Source organism: Crotalus tigris, unplaced genomic scaffold (assembly GCF_016545835.1).
Source record: "Crotalus tigris isolate CLP2741 ecotype Arizona unplaced genomic scaffold, ASM1654583v1 scf7180000020588.15403103151:6194809, whole genome shotgun sequence".
In the NCBI taxonomy this organism is placed as follows: Eukaryota; Metazoa; Chordata; class Lepidosauria; order Squamata; family Viperidae; genus Crotalus; species Crotalus tigris.
In genome coordinates, this window is record NW_024098092.1 from 4,387,708 (window position 1) to 4,400,331 (window position 12,624).

Below are 12,624 nucleotides of genomic sequence, written 5' to 3' on the forward strand. Positions count from 1 at the left end.
TCCATCTCTTCTCCTCCCTCTCTTCTTCTTCTTCTTCTTCTTCTTCTTCTTCTTCTTCTTCTTCTTCTTCTTCTTCTTCTTCTTCTTCTTCTTCTTCTTCTTCTTCTTCTTCTTCTTCTTCTTCTATTATTTTTGCGGAGGGGGGGGCGTAGAAAATTGAAATCGCGGAAATCTCTCTTGGAGTGTACCGACATATCTGGGTGGGGGTACATTGGAAGGCGCCGCTGGCGGAGAGGAATGCAAACCTTTATTTTCTTTATTTTACTTTATTTTATTTTTTTTTAAAAAGTGGGCAACGCAGAAGATGGAAGATGTCGGAGTCTTCCACTGTCAAGCGGCGATTTGCACCCCCTCCCCTACCTTTTCCTCACCCCTCGCCCCTCCCGCAAAAAAGGCTTCCTGGGCCAAAAAAACCTGGGACTGTCCTCGGCTCCCGAGAAAGCTGCAACTCTCGCTTCTCGCTCGAACTTTCTGGCGCCCGAGTTCAGGTCGGCTCCAGGCTTGTGGCCGGCGGTGGGTTGGGTGTGAGTTGCGCGCTGGCTTTTATTTTATTTTATTTAAATATATAGCCTGCTTTTGGCTGACTCTCTCCCTCGCTACGGCCGGGAGGAGGCAAAAAAAAAAAACACGAAGGCGCAACGTTTCGGAGCAGAAAAATGCGGTTTGAAAGTTGCTCGGAAATGCAAAGAGGCGCCCGGGTTCCAAAGCGGCGACGGCGGCGGCGGCGGCGCTTGAAAGCCTTAATAAAGGCGGTCGGGGCGCTTCGCTTGGCTTTAAGCCGGACCCCTTCCCGTTGCAGGCCGGCTTTGCGACAGGAAAATTAGACCTTTCGGCCCAGCGGCGGTTTCTGCCCCCCCCCCACTTCTCTCTCTCTCCCCCCCCCCCGTCCCCGACTTCTACGGCCTCTAACTTCGCCTTTTGCAAGGACGGGGCCGTTCCCCGCAAAAAACGCTTCGTTTTTAAATTGTTTTTCTTGGCTGGCTGGAGGTGGGGCGGAAGGCGGGGGGGGGGTTTGATCATTCTGCCAAGGTTTCGTTTAATTGCAGCCCCCTCCCCCTTAAGATAGGAAAGGGGCGAGTTTTCTGGTCGCCAGCGTTGGTCTCTTGTTGTTGTTGTTGTTTGTGGTGGTGGTGGTGGTTTGTTAAGGCTTCCCGCGCCGTGAAGTCGGCCTTTTCTCCGGTACTTGTTCTCAAGGTCAAGATCATGGCAAGCGGCAGCCGGTTTGCTCCGTCCTCCCAGGCCGAGGCTTCCCCGCTTGCTGTGCGCGGTTCTCCTCCTCTCCTCCTCCCCCCCCCCCCGTCCCTCGGTGGAAGGAGTGAAGCGGCGGCTTTGCAGATCTGACTTAATCGGCGGGAGAGAAGGCGAGTTGGTTTGTTTCTGCAGCAACGTCCGAAGTTTAAAAGGTTGGCAGCGTCCCTTTCGCTGTTCCGTTAAGAAAGGGGCAAAACTTGGCACGGGTTCTTTCTTTTCCTCCCTCCCTGCTCTAAATCCCTTCCTTCCTTCCTTCTCGTTCTCTTTCTCCCTTTCTCCTCTTTCTCTCCCCTTCTCTTTTTTCTTTTATCCTTCCTTCCTTCCTTCCTTCTTGTTCTTTCTCCCTTTCTCTTTCTCCCTTTTTTCCTTCCTTCCTTCCTTCTCGTACTCTTTCTCCCTTTCTCCTCTTTCTCTCCCTTTCTTTTCCTTCCTTCCTTCCTTCTCGTTCTTTCTCCCTTTCTCCTCTTTCTCTCCCTTTCTTTCTTTCTTTCTTTCCTTTTTCTTTTTTCCTTCCTTCCTTCTCCGTTCTCTTTCTCCCTTTCTCCTCTTCCTCTCCCTTTTTTCCTTCCTTCCTTCCTTCTCGTTTTTTCTCCCTTTCTCCTCTTTCTCTCCCTTTCTTTCCTTTTTCTTTTTTCCTTCCTTCCTTCTCCGTTCTCTTTCTCCCTTTCTCTTTCTCTCCCTTTCTTTTCCTTCCTTCCTTCTCGTTCTTTCTCCCTTTCTCCTCTTTCTCTCTCTTTCTTTCCTTTTTCTTTTTTCCTCCCTTCCTTCCTTCTCTGTTCTCTTTCTCCCTTTCTCCTCTTTCTCTCCCTTTTTTCCTTCCTTCTCGTTCTCCTCTTTCTCTCTCCTTCTCTCCGTTTCTTCCCTTTCCTTCTTTCCTTCCTTCCTTGTCCCCGGCAGTTTCCACAGGCAAAGAAAAAAAAAAAGCTCACCGTTTTGGCCTCTTCCTCTCCAGCTGCCACTGCTGGGCACTCCAAGGAGAAAAGGTCTCTCTGACCCCACGGCGCGTGGCTTGTACAAGGCTGAGATAAATAACCTCTCGAATAATAACTATTTTCACGACAGCGGCTCTGGCGACCTTGCTGTTCCATCTGTTTTTCAGCCATGGCTTGCCCCGAATCTTTCTTCCGGGGAGGCATTTAAACACCAGCACAAAACTTCTCTCGTTCTGAAAATAGTGGTTTATTAAGGGTTTTTAGGCAGGTGCCCCATCACCTTAACACCTTTCCTCTAGCAGCGATTTGCCCGGGCAGAAAAAGAAAACGTGTTGCATCTAATGGCGCCTGGTTAGAATTTGTCAATTTCAGAGGGGGGGGGGAAATCTGTAGTGAAATTAGCCCCAAATCAGGCGGGCGTTTACAAGCGTGGCATCTTTGCTTTCCTTCCTTCTCATTCCCCAATTTTAGAGGCCTATTGGGGGGGGGGGGGGAAACAAACCCTGTTTGTTACATATATTGTGTGCGTGTGTGTCTAACATGTAACACACAACTTTTTTTTTTTTTCTTAAAAGGGTAGTAGGAGAGTAAAGGTCTGGAAGTCAGATGGGAGGGGGCCGCGGGCTCTTTCTCTCTCCCTCCCCCCTCGCCGTTTCCCCGCTTGATTCAACCTGGAAGCGTCTTGGGTTTGATAGGGACCCCAGACTCAATCTTTCAGAAGGCCTGGAAACAATAAAAAAAGAAAGGAAGGAAGGAAAACCCAGCGAGCAGGGGCGCTGCCGAGATGGAAAGAGGTCTTTTGAAGCCGACAATCCTTTGAAGGATTAAAAACAAAACAACAACAACACGGTAGTCCAGGTTTCCGGATCCCAAGGACCTCCTCCACGCGGGGGAAGGGTGGGGGGTGAGGAAGAAGGGAGAAACGGAGGAATGGACCCTCCGGTGGGCGAATCGGCGGCTAAGGTGGACTCCCAAAACTGGGCCCAAAGTAGCTCGCCTTCGCTCGGGTGTCCTTAAATGCCTGGTGTGGGTGTCTAGTTTCGGATTCCCTCCCCAGGCCAGAGGGATCCCCAAATTTGGTTTGACCATATATATATATATATATTTAAATTTAAAAAAAAAACACAAACGCACCTTGGCTCGTCCGTACTGGCTTGTAATTCCATTTCTATTTCTATTATTATTATTGTTATTATTATTAATTATTATTATTATTAATTATTATTATTATTATATTTTTACACGGGGGGGTCTTACCTACTTAGCAGCGGAGCAAAGCGGCCTTATATTTTCGAAATTTAAAAACGGGGTAAAGCGGAAGGGGGCACAGTTTAGATCCCCTCCCCCCGCCCCTTGCTGGATGCAGATACGACGGTTTTATTAATATTATTAACACCTTCCTGGGTCATCTTGCCTCCCCGGGAAAGAGGGAAGGCCGGTTCCAAACGCCATTTCAAAGTGGCGTGTTTTTCTTTTTTTAAAGCAGTTCGCGACCCCCCCCCCAATCCACTTAAGAGAGGCTTTCTTCCTCTAATTACAAAAGAAAAAAGAAAAGAAAAAAAAAGAGAATAAAGAGAGAGAGAGGGAAGGACGGGACTTCTCGAGTGGAGAGAAAAGAGCCGGCCGCTTGGCAAGGCAACAGCCGCGGAGGTGAAGGTGGTTTAAGCGGGACCGCTTTCCTGGTCGGAGCGTCTGGCCTTTTCCTCCAGGGCGGCCGTTTGGCGTTGACCCCCCCCCCCGACCTGGAGAAAAATAAGTGTGGGTTTTTGTTTTTTTTTGAGGAAATTTGGAGTGCCCAAGATCTAATCTGAGCGCAACCGCCGCGTTTTTCTCTCCTCCTCCTGTTAATTCCTGAACTACGAAGGTGGTCGTAGCAATGCTGTGTAATTTATTTTCACTTTCCTCCGCTGAAAGGTTTTGGGGAGACTCCCCCAAAGTTGCGACTGATTTGGTGACCTTTACGCTGACTTTATGAGTGTGCCTACCGGGCTCCCTTCCTTCCTTCCTTCCTTCCTTCCTTCCTTCCTTCCTTCCTTCCTTCCTTCCTTCCTTCCTTCCTTCCCTAACCCATTCTTCCTTCCTTCCCTCCCTTCTCTCTTCCCTAAACCTTCCTCCTTCCTTCCTTCCTTCCTTCCTTCCTTCCTTCCTTCCTTCCTTCCTTCCTTCCCTAACCCATTCTTCCTTCCCTTCCTTCTCTCTTCCCTAAACTTTCCTTCCTCCCTCCCTCCTTCCTTCCTTCCTTCCCTTTTCCCTTCCTTCCTTCCTTCCTTCCTTCCTTCCTTCCTTCCTTCCTTCCGTCCCTCCCTCCAGCTGGCCAGCTGGAAAAGAAAGAATAAAGAAGAAAAGTGTGCGCGGGCGTGGACTTTATACACATTTTCTGGATACTTGACTTAAGAGTTGCAGAGACATATAGCGAGAGAGAGAGAGAGAGAGAGAGAGAGAGAGAGGGAGGGAGGGAGGGAGGGAGAGAGAAAAAGAGAGAGAGAGAGAGAGAGAGAGAGAGAGAGAGAGAGAGAGAGAGAGAGAGAGAGAGAGAGAGAGAGAGAGAGAGAGACCCGCTCTGGGTCTGCCTAGATCCAGTGTGCAGAGAGGGCGCTCGTTCTTTCCACCGTAGTTCTGAATCGACCTCGTTCTGCTTTTGACAAGCCCTCCCCCCGCCCCGCTCTGCGTGAGCTCGGCTCCAATGGACGCCGTGAACGGGTACGGATCTCCCAGTGGTCTCCCGTCTATCTCCCAACCATGCCAGCGCCGGCTCTTACGTAAGCCCCAGGGCGACCTGGTCTGGGAAAAGAGAGAAGGAAGACACCACTTCTGCGCCGGAGGGGGGGGCGGGGATGGGTCCGTGCACCCCCCCCCCCAGAAAGGGAGGCGGGAAGGAGAATTCTCACGCCTGGTTGGGCGCTCGGTGGGGAGGTGTTTCCCGCCGGCACGTGGGAAGGGGGCACCTGAGCCTCCTTGTGACATGCTGGATCTTCCTTCCCCCGTCCCTAGTTTTTAGCTAGCTTTGTGTGTGTGTGTGTGTGTCCAGGGGGGGAGCCTGTTTTCTCTGCTACCGGTACTAGGAGGCATGAGCTGTTCTGCCCCCCACTTGGCCAGTTCAAGTCTCCAGTCCTCATTGAGGATGTTGACTCAACCTGAGCAGAGGGAGGCAGTTTTCTGAAACTAAAGTAGCCATGGCTTAGTTTGTCCCACCCGGTCTTGAGGGGACAAGGATAGAAAGAGGGGGCTTTTCTGAGTGAGTTGAAGAGCTGCCTGCGTCAACAGGTTGCCCCCTCCCCTCCGAAGACCCACGGAGGCCAGATTCCCCCCCAGCCTCTTATTTCTGAGACAGGCCACCTTTAAAGACACCAAGGAGCCTTTTTAAAGAGCTGGATTTAAAGATTTCCTCCAGGGCTACTGCCTTTTGGAGACACCCCCAAACACGAGCCTGACATTAGGAATGGCTTCCCCCAGTATAGCAAGCCACAGACCAAGCAAAGTTTACCCTTAAAAGTCCAGCTTTGCTTGTCAGGGGAATGTAGGTTTCTGAATAGCCTGGATGCATCTGGCGGGTGGACAGAGCTGGTCTGTGGCCTGGCGTTCGGTTCCAGAGCAGGCCTAAAAATGGGTCAAAACAGCAGACTGTTTGGCTTGAAGAATAATAATAATAATGATGATGATGATGGAAGGGACCTTGGAGGTCATCCAGTCCAACCCCCTGCTCAGGCAGGAAACCCTATCCCATTTCAGACAAATGGCTGTCCAGTCTCTTCTTAAAAACCTCCAGTGTTGGAGCATCCACAGCCTCTGGTGGCCAGCCGTTCCACTGAGTAATTATTCCCGCTGTCAGAAAATTTCTCCTTAGTTCTAGGTTGCTTCTCTCCTTGGTTAGTGTGTGTACAATAATAGGGCACACAGACAGTCCTTGACTTACAACCGCGACTGAGCTCCAAAATGTCCATTGCCAAGCAAGATAGTTATTGATTTTTGCCCCGTTTGGGCGGACCTTTCTTTTCAGAATCACTGCAGTTATTTAGTCACACGGCTAAATAACGAGTCAGGCTTGACCCCTTGACTTTGCTGGCGGGAAAGTCGCAAAAGAGGGAAAATCACGTGACCCACTGCTGCAAAACCATCATAAATACACGCCAGTTGCCGAGCGTCTGAATTTTGATCACGTGACCGTGGGCAGGGGGAGCCTGCAACAGTTGTAAAAAAACCCAAAATGGATTATTGTATAATCTACTTTTTTTTTTTCTTGGCTCTCCAAGGCAATTCTCAAGAGTCTTCTTCAACACGCCAGCTCAAAAGTGTCCACACTCTTTTTCCTTGAGAACACAACTTCCACCTTCACAGGGTTGTCACCGGGACAACCGCGGCTTGCATTGAGTCTGTTTTTTTTTTTTTTTTTTGTAGCCGTAGAGGTATCCCAGATATATCTCTACTAAGGGTGTATTTCTGAAGTGCCGATTCTTTTCCTGTCGATAGTCGATTCTAAAAGGCAGATATTATTTTATTGCCTGACACCGTCATTTCTATGTGCTGCGATGCGTGCGTCTGTTATTTTGCACCTTTCCTGGCTATTTCCTTATATTTCTTCCCATATTTTTTCCCCCCTTTTTCGCTTTCTTAAAAAGATGTCTCCTTGAGATCCTACTGTCTGTCTAGTGGTCTTCAGGGGTTTGCTGGCCTATTAAGGAAATGGCTTGGATATTATTTATCCCTTGGACTTCCTGAGTGGCTAGCTTTCAGCTTGCAAGGGACCAGGACCAATTCCTGATGTGGATCCCTAGAAATAATATTTATAACCGGGAAATATCGGTGTAATAGACACTTGGTTTCTGCCCGAGGATCCAGACCGTTTAGGCCAGTGGTTCTCAACCTTTCTAATGCCGTGACCCCATAATACAGTTCCCCATGTTGTGGTGACCCCCAACCACTTATACATCACCGCGTGCCAGGGGCGTGGCCAAAGAAAAGGGGAAAAAATGGTGGACAGCCTTGTTTGGTGACCCCCGTGAAATGGTCGTTCGACCCCAAATGGGGTCCCGACCCACAGGTTGAGAGCCTGGTTTAGGCTAAGTCATTCAATTGTTTCTAAGTTTCCTGTGTGTCCATATATATATATGGACTCTTCCCTTATTTTCCTTTCAAAAGATCTTTTAGTTTACCACGTTCTTTTAGTAATCACTGGGAGGTGGGTGGAAGGATAGCGAGGGGTGGAGAGAACACCTGACTGTACTGAACAATGCTATCCTTTGCCCTCCTCATGCCTCTTTCCTTCTGCGTGGTGTCTTTTTTTTTTTGACCGCAAACTCCAACGAGCGAAGAGTTGTCTACATTACTGTCCTGTGAAATCCACGAGCTGGTGAATGGTGGCAGAGGGGCAAACAATGGTGTGTGTGTGAGGGGGGGGGCAGAAGTCTGAAATGCTTTGAATTATGAAATCATAATTGCTCTGTATGAAGCGTTCCGATGAGAGTCCAGCCAACGGCCCCAGGCTCTGCTCAGAGGAAGCCAAAGGGCAGGATTTGAATTGTTCCCCAGGTTATAAAGTCTTTGGGGCATGGATTTCCAAAGGTTTTTTTTTTCTCCCCCCTCCTCTTTCCTTTTTCTGAAAATGCCAATGAGGTCACCTTACTTAAGGCATAAAGAACCCTTTGTCCCCATGGGCTTCAGCGTTCCTCATCTCTCTTTTCTCTTCCTTTCTCTCTCTCCCTCTCTCTCTCTCTCTTTTTTTCCAGGCCTTTCTCTCTATATAGAAGGAGGCCTCAGAAAATCTCTTTTTCTCCTTGGGTGAGGAACACCCCGAAATCGTCTGTCTCCTGCTGATCGGTTGCCTAGATTTTGGCAGCTTGATCAGCAATGGGCAGCCAGAAGGGGAATTTTTTTTTAAATAATAATAATAATAAAGATGTTTTCTTCTCTGTTACACTGAGGCACAATTAGTTCTGGCATGTGTGCGCTGTGGGAAGCCAAGAGAGCTTCTAGGCATGTGCAGAAAGTCCTCAGTGGGGAAATGTTATTGCAGTTGCTCAGGGCAGATCTAAGAATGCAGGGACCGTGCCTATGTAGCTGGGCTTTTTGTTACCTGGAATAGAAGGCACCTTGGAGGTCATCCAGCCCAACCCCTTGCCCGAGAGACCTGATACCATGTCAGACAAGCAGCTGTCCAGTCTTTTCTTAAAAACCTCCAACCTTGATTGACATGACCCCCAACAAAAGACTGGAAGTCCTGGTTCCCCCCCCCAAAAAACCTTTCCCTAATTCAAGGTGCAACAGGCAGCCATTTAATTTTACGCCCAGGGAATATTGGAGAGAAGGGGGGGGGGTGCACAGCCTCCAGGCGAGCAGTGACCCTCCCCTCTGAACCCAGGACCTCCAGCCAGCAGGGCCCAAGGGATGCTGGGAGACGTAGTCCAGAAGCACAAGGTAAGGACACCATTCCCAACATGGACTGACTTGGGCGGATGGGCGCTTTGCTTCTTTTATTGCAGTTGGTCCTAACCTGCTTTTTTGAGAGGACGGAGGTTGATTTGGGAGCGTCTTTGACGTTCCAGCTTTTCTGGCTTTTTAGGCAGGAGTTTACCCAGGCTCCTGCATTTACTGCTCGCCAGGCTTTGAAACCCGGGAGAAAATGTCAGTCTCCTCAGCCAGGCAAGCTGGCTGAGGAATTCTGGGAGTTGAAGTCCACAAGTCATCCAAGGGCCAAGTCTGAAGACCCCTTGCTCTAGAACCTGAGCTTCAGACAATGGCGTGCTCCTGGGTAACCAGAGCATTGCTCTTGGCCTCCTGGATGGAGCTCTTTGCCCGTGCCTCCGAGGGATGTCAGTCATGAGGGAGTTCTCAACAACACAACACAAAGTCTTCAGCTCAAGGCCACCGTCGCATTCTCGAGACAGCACACAGCTCTCTCTGTGGGCCTCAGTCACTCCCGAGAGAAATGCAGGGTCTGACCCCAGAACTTCTCCTATCACAGTGGTTCTCAACGTTTGTGTGACGGCGACCCCCGTCACACAAACGTGCCGCGCATGCGCGGCGCCGCCCCCAGGGAGGGGAAAATGGCCGATCGCCTTCTTTGGCGACCCCCATAAAATGGTCGATCGACCCCAAATGGGGTCACGACCCATAGGTTGAGAACCGCTGTCCTATCAGCTTTCTGGAGGAGCTCGCTGGACGAGGTCTTCTCCTTTCCCATCAGGTCTCTCTCTGCTCCCACTGCTGCCCAGTGGGAGAGACGGTCTCCTGGAACCGGGAACATTGTGTGAAAGGTGCCCGTCAGCTTTCTCTCCCTGTGCAGTTCGCGGATTCTTTGGGAAACCGTTTCTAGCCTGCTTCAGAGGAAGCTGACACGGACGGATTTGGGTAGCCAAGCTAAACTAGAGTTGGCTTTGGGGGTGGTTCTGGAGGCCAGGAGAAGCCAGCTTTTGTTTCCAGCATGTCTGAAGCATAAAATCAGAATTGGCCAGAAAGTTGCTTGTTTGTTGGTTTGGACATCCCAGCCTCCTGAGAACATACCCGTTACGTCTTATTTACTAAGACTAGGGTAAAAATGGGGCATGGCTCTAGCTAGATAAATATCCACCTGTTGTATCTTGCATTTCATTCCACAGAGACAGTCCTTCCTTCCTTCCTTCCTTCCTTCCTTCCTTCCCTCCCTCCCTCCCTCCCTCCCTCCCTCCCTCCCTCCTTCCTTCCTTCCTTCCTTCCTTCCTTCCTTCCTTCCCTTTACCTCCTTCCTTCCTTCCTTCCTTCCTTCCTTCCTTCCTTTCCTTTACCTCCTTCCCTCCTTTCCTCCCTCCTTCCTTCCTCCCCTTCCCCTTCCCCTTCCACCTGGCCTCACTATTTCTCTCCACCTTTTCCCCAATTTAGTTTGCCTTTCTTTCCCAGTGAAAGACACCCACCCACCGCTTCCTCTGATTTTTCTTTGCCATCAAGTCTTCAAAGGCCAACCTCGCTGCTCCTCACGGTTCTTTTATTCCCCCCCCTCCCCACCATGTGATTCAGCCAGGCAATTAGAAATGGGGAAGGGGGAGGGAGCTAATCTGGTAATTGAAGTGATGTGTAATTACAGCCTAAATCCAAATTATCTAGGATTATTTTTAAGGGAGGGGAAAAAAAAATATCTCATTTTCAAATGAACTCCTTCTCTATTCTACATTTCCCTGTGCAGTCCCCCATGCAGAATAACTTTCAGATGCAATCGCTCAGGTGACCCCAAGAGAGGAGAAGCAAGTGTGTGTTTGTGTGTGTGTGTGTGTGTGTGTGTGTGTTGATGAAAATTAAGGCAGCAGGGACCAAGAATTTTCTTCCCAAAGAAAGGAACGCTTTAAAAGATGTGAAGCCTGGATGGGTTAGTTGGCTTGAGCTCTAGCTGGGAAGGTGTGTTTGTGTGTTTGTGTGTCTCTGTTGAAGCTAGGCATGCTTTATCCCTGGAAAAGCAGCCACTGCATTGGTTGTTAATTGTGGTGCTTCTGCTTGTGCAAAGCAAGGTTTCTCAACCTTAATCAACTGTGAGATATGTGGACTTTGGCTCCCATAATTCTCCAAAGTAATGTTGGAACCAATGTGCGCATTGGACAGGGGGCTGGACTAGATGATCTTGAAGATCCCATCCCCACCGTTACTTTCTCAGGAGACTCCGGCAGATAAATCCGTTTGTCAACTCACAAATGTCACTCCCCCCGTTTTCAAAATGGAAAGAAGCCCAAGCCGCCTTATGACCGGCTCCAGGCTGACTCAGCCTTCCGTCCTTCCGAGGTCGGTAAAATGAGGACCCAGGTTGTTGGGGGCAAATATGCTGATTCTTTAAACTGCTTAGAGAGGGCTATAAAAGCGCTATGAAGCGTTATATAAGTCTAAGTGCTATTACTATTGCGATGATGCTTATTTTGTCTTTTCTAAAGCTGGATGATAATAATAAAGTTGGAAGGGACCTTGGAGGTCATCTAGTCCAACCCCCTGCTCAGGCAGGAAACCCTGTACATTTCAGACAAATGGCTGTCCAGTCTCTTCTTAAAAACTTCCAGTGTTGGAGCATTTACTGCTTCTGGAGGCAGGTTGTTCTACTGGCTAATTGTTCTAACTGTCAGGAAATTGGTCTTTAATTCCAGGTTGCTTCTCTCCTTTCCATCCGTTGCTTCTTGTCCTGCCTTCAGGGGCTTTGGAGAATAGCTTGACTCCCTCTTCTTCGGGGCAGCCCCTGAGATACTGGAAGACTGCTACTATGTTCCCCCTGGTCCTTCTCTTCCTTAAACTAGACATGCCCAATTCCAGCAACCATTCCTTATATATTTTAGCCTCCAGTCCCCTGATCATCTTTGCTGCTCTTCTCTGCACTCTTTCCAGAGTCTCAACCTCTTTTTTACATCATGGTGACCAAAACTGGATGCCATATTCCAAGTGTGACCTTACAAGGCCTTGTAAAGTGATATTAACACTTCACGTAATCTCGATTCTATCCCTCTGTTCATGCAGCCTGGGACTGCGTTGGCCTTTTTGGCAGCTGCAGTAAATTCCATTTGCTTGCAAGAACCTGGCCATTGTACTCGACAAGCCACATTTTGTGGCTTAACAAACCCACTTGTGGCTTATTCAGCAAACCATGATTAGTGGGCTCGGTTTTAGCAGTGTGCAGGAATCCAAGCTAAAGTTTTTTTCCCTCTCTCTCTATTTCTTTTAATTTCACAGCCATTCCACCCCCAGCTTTATTTTCTTTTCTTTCCCTGTCACAGGAACACGCCATCCTGACAACACGGTTCAGAGGAAATTTAGCCATCATGGTTCGATAAAAGACAGGAGGCTGGGGGGTGACACAATATTTGCCTAATACTTAACTGTCTGCTTTTCGGTGCCGGGCGCTCTCTCTGTCATATCAAAAGCCTACCTCATTCTGGCCCAGCAAATTGGCTTAATTATATCAGCGGAATGTTTCTTTTTTTAATTTTGCCTGCAATTAGTCCATCTCGCGACCTGCAATTTATTTTAATAATAAAAAAAAAGCGAACCGCCAGCGCTTTCGGTTCCTGAGTCCCAGGGGGGGTGGGTTGGGAACTGAGGCGATTGGTATGTTTAATTTCATTAACGACAGTGTGGCCTACTGGAAAAAGAATTGGATCAAGTCGGCTTTCTGTGGCTTAAACACCGACTTTGAAACAATTCATTATTGCATTAGCTGTCGCACCACTAACTCCGGAATCCATGGCATATTACTTTGCTATTTTTATAACCTTGTGCAAATGTGCTGTTAAGATAATTTGTAATCATGCGTTAGGGCTGGCTATTCTTACTTTTATTTTTATTTTCTTTCTTTTTTTTTTTTTAAAAAAAAATCTGGGCTTGTTGCTTTCCCAGTTAAGAGTGTTTTATCACCCCTGGAAGAAAAGCTATTTGTTTTCACAGGCGTGTTTTATGAACCGATTTACAGTGGATTTTCTTTCGAGTTTCCCGTTTATCCTTCCAT

General features: G+C 48.7%; 1 protein-coding gene across 7 annotated transcripts in view; it reads left to right on the forward strand.

Moving 5' to 3' along the window:
* Positions 1–12,624, forward strand: part of PRDM16 (PR/SET domain 16) — a 217,813-nt gene that overhangs the window by 18,355 nt on the left and 186,834 nt on the right. Inside the window, exon 1 of one of the 7 annotated variants that reach the window (XM_039367815.1) lies at positions 2,704–3,032. The exons of the other annotated variants lie outside the window; for them this stretch is intronic. The gene's annotated coding sequence lies outside the window, so the exon portion shown is untranslated. Of the gene's footprint in view, positions 1–2,703; positions 3,033–12,624 lie in introns of those variants that run through there. 7 annotated transcript variants of the gene reach the window in all.